The following is a 4514-nucleotide window of genomic DNA, read 5'->3' as shown; positions in this document are numbered from 1 at the left end:
GCCAAGTTGCAGAAAAATGCCGAAGAGCCTAACACAACTCACTGTCCCAAATTTCGGCGAAATAGGACAATAAATGCGCCTTTAACGGCCCAAAAACCTTAAATTGAGAGATCGGTCTATATAGCAGCTATATCTAAATCTGAACCGATCTGAGCCTAATTGAAGAAGAATGTCGAAGGGCTTAACTTAACTTACTCTCCCAAATTTCGGCGACATCGGATAATAAATGTGCCCTTTATGGGCCATAGACCTTAAATCGAGAGATCGATCTATATGACAGCTATATTGAAATCTGAACCGATCTAGACCAACTTGAAAAAGGATGTTGAAAGGCCTAACACAACTCACTGTCCCATATTTCGGAGATATCGGACAATAAATGCACCTTTTATGGGCCCAAAACCCTAAATCGAGAGATCGGTCCATATGGCAGATATATCCAAATATGAAGCGATCTGTGCCATAGTGCAGAAGAATGTCGAGGGGCTTAACTTAACTCACTGTCCCAAATTTCGGCGCCATCGGACAATAATTGCGCCTTTTGAGTGCCCAAAACCTTAAATCGAGAGATCGGTCCATAAAACATCTATATCCAAATCTGAATCGATCGGAGCCATATTGCAGAAAAATCTCGAATGGCCCAACACAACTCACTGTCCCAAATTTTTGTCAAATCGGACAAAAAATGCGCCTTTTATGGGCGTAAGACCTTAATTCGAGAGATCGGTCTATATGACAGCTATATCCAAATCTGGACCAATCTTGGCCAAATTGAAGAAAGATGTCAAAGGGCCTAACACAACTCACTGTTCCAAATTTCAGCAAAATCGGATAAGACCCGAAATCGGCGGATCGGTCTATATGACAGCTATATTCAAATCTGGATCGATCTGAGCCAATTTGAAGAAGGATGTTGAAGGCCCTAACACAACCTACTGTCCCACATTTCAGCAAAATCGGGTAATAAATGTGGCTTTTATGGGCCTAAGACCCTAAATCGGCGGATCGGTCTATATGGGGACTATATCAAGATATATTCCGATATGGCCCAACTTCGAACTTAACCTGCTTATGGGCAAAAAAAGAATATGTGGAAAGTTTCAGCTCAATATCTCTATTTTTAAGACTGTAGCGTGATTTCAACAGACATACGGACAGACGGACGGACATGTCTAGATGGTCTTAGATTTTTACGCTGATCAAGAGTATTTGTACTTTATAGGGTCAGAAATGGATATTTCGATGTGTTGTAAATGGAATGACAAAATGAATATACCCTCATCCTTCGGTGGTGGGTATAAAAAAGGGTGCGGACATTAAACAGCCCCATGCCAGTATGGACCTAACCCAGTAATCGGCTTGTTGTGCAGCCTAAATATTAAATAACCTCGAAAAGTAAATTTAAAATCTAAGGAATGCCGTGCTACTTACAAAATCCTTAATTGTTTTTATATTTCGGGACGGGAAGTAAAGCTAAAGGCGGGCGTAGTAGAATCTCAAAGTTGGTCACCTCTCCGCTATGAAATTTGTTTGTGTAGTAAACATCTTTACCTATTATGTCCTAAGTATCATTAACTCAACTAGAGGCCACTGTAATGCAGAGGTTTGCATATCCGCCTGGGACACTAAATGTCTGATTTCGAATCCTAGCGACAACACCAGAAAAATGGTTATCCCCTTCTAATGCCGGGGGCATTTGTGAGATACCATGCCATGCAAAAACTTCTGCCCAAAGAAATGTGGCACTGCGGCAGCACATACAAATTCGGCTATACCAAAAGAGGCCCCTTACTGATATGTGTGAAGTTTGCCCCTGTTCCTTAATGGAATGTTCATGGGCAAACTTCAAATGTTTACCATAAACTCGTATTTCTCTTAATGTTTAAACCAACCTCCTATTTGTTTAATCTCTTCTTTCTGAGTGAATATTTTTTTGCGAATTATTTTTTTAACACATGAAGTCTAATTAAAGGGGAGTGTACTTAGTCGTAAGCCATCATAATTCTCCCCATACTCACCCATACACTACCATACAGCGACACGCATACACAGTAAGACTAAGTAGAAGAACACAAGCTGAATTTGAATGTAATGCGACAGGTACTTTAGCCTCCAGGTCTTGTATTTCATGGAATAATCAGATATTATTGCATGATGAGCGAGACCAGACCGCATCGTCTGTCCGTCCGGTTAGTCCGCCATATGTTAATATTACCCTTTTTGCATAAAAATACTTTTTATTCGCCACAACGCATCAGACCAATATGAAGAGTCCTGGGCAACAATTGAAGCTTGGCATAGCACATACTCATGCAGGCTAGCAAGCAATTTTGTCCAGTTGACCAGTAGTACCATGTTGTGGTGCTGCCTTTTGTTGAGACATCATCAAATTGTTGATATGCTGATGATGTTGCACCTTGACTGCTGACTGGCATGTTGCATGTCACGACGCCATATTGATATTTAATGATGTCGGTGCGTATTCTCATACCCATCAAAATGTCTACATACGCTAATGTACCAACCTTCTTGGCCATATTTGTTATACTTTGTGTTGAGGTGTATGTATGCAAAGTAAGAAAGTATGTAGATGCTATGTTGCTATGAGAGAGATACAGGTAGGACGTCCTATGTTTTTGATTTGGCTTAGTGCAGGCAACTAGAGGGAGAGAGAGAGAGAGGGAGAAACAGGGAGAAGGGTTGGAATGTTTGCTATGCCTTTGAATTTTTATAGAAAATTTTGGCGTTAGTAATATTATAGAAATAAGTAAGAGCGCTGTAAGTTCTTCCGGGCCGAATATGCATTCCAACATGGATAGGATTGGTTTACATGGAAGCTGTATCAGGTTAAAGACAAATTTGGATCATACTTGGTGTGAATGCTGAGTATGGAACTCGGAAAAAACGCCATGTGTAACATTTCATCCAAATTAAATAACAATTGCACCCTGTAGCGGCTCCAGAAGTAAATCGGTAAATTGTTTTATATGGAAACAATGTCTAAACATTTTCCTATTTGGCGAATTGCCAATCCCAACCTACATTCACTGATAAGAAGAATCTTTGAAACATTTGAAGTGAATATCTTTACTTAATCGAAAGTTGGCGTGCTTTCGACGGCCCCCAATGTGTAGAGGTGTCTCTTAAGTAGATGATATACACCATGACAGTCTTACTACATATGGTTCACTGGTATAAATAAGACGTTGCAAAATCATCCACCAACGGTGTCATTATCACGATCAGGCGTTTTTGAAAATATTGTCTACACGCGGGTATGATTTTGTAAACTCGCGTTGTTTATTTTATGCACCGACCGTTAAGAACATCGTGAATGACCATTTACACCCGTTCACAATCTGACAACATCTAGTTCAGAGTTTTTAAAAAGATTGGAAACAGTTTTTAGGTGATGCTGTGTATTGAACCCGTGTTCCATCCATACCATTGAATGCTCATAAACGCCTTATCGCATTGCACCACAGCCGCCTATATACTTACAATGTTTTTGGAGTGACTTTAACATAGGTTTGGTATACAAACACATTTTGTAGGTACGATATTTATGACGGTCGGTGTTTGAAACAACAACGCGTCTTCACAAAAACATACTCTTTTTAACAATATTTCCAACAACGTCTGCGTATGATAATTACAACATTGGTCCCCGATTTTGCAACGTTTTTTCTATCAGTGTACCTCAAGTTAAAACGACTCTTAAAACATTGGCTGTGGGGCAATGGGTTAAGCGTTAGTAAACACACAATCTTGGGATGAGCACACGGGTTCTATTCTCAGCTGTACACAAAAGCTTTTTGAAATCTTAACAAGTAACAAGTAAAAATGCGATAAGTTCGGCCGGGCCGAACTTTGGATACCCACCACCTCGGGTATATATGTAAACCACCTTTCATCAAAATTCGGTGAAAATTTCATACCTTATGTCCCACATCAGTTATGTCAAAATATGTTCCGATTTGGACCAAATACTAATAAGTACAGTAGCTATATCTAAAAATGAACCGATCTTAACCATATACGAAACGGATGTCGAAAAGCCAAACATAAGTCACTGTGCCAAATTTCAGTGAAATCGGATTATAAATGCGCCTTTTATGGGGCCAAGACTTTAAATCGAGATATCGGTCTACATGGCAGCTATATCCAAATCTAAACCGATTTAGATTTCGCTTGTGTTTTTTTGGTAAATGCAAAGTGACCCACCCTAATGTATATCCATGTTAGTGGGTGCTCAAAGTTCAAATCGCAAATGGAGGCAACCGTAGCGCAGAGGTTAGCATGTCCGGCTGCGACGCTGAACGCCCAGGTTCGAATCCTGGCGAGAACATCAGAAACAAGTTTCAGAGATAGTTTTCCCTCTTTAATGCTGGCGATATTTGTGAGGTACTTTGACATTAAAACTTCTCCCCAAAGCGATGTCGCACTGCGGCACGCCGTTAAGACTCGGCCTTATCATTGAGCTAAAAAACTTGAATCGGACAGCGCTCATTAAT

The sequence above is a fragment of the Stomoxys calcitrans genome, chromosome 3, assembly GCF_963082655.1.
Source record: "Stomoxys calcitrans chromosome 3, idStoCalc2.1, whole genome shotgun sequence".
NCBI classification, from domain to species: domain Eukaryota; kingdom Metazoa; phylum Arthropoda; class Insecta; order Diptera; family Muscidae; genus Stomoxys; species Stomoxys calcitrans.
Note: the sequence above shows the minus strand (reverse complement) of the source record.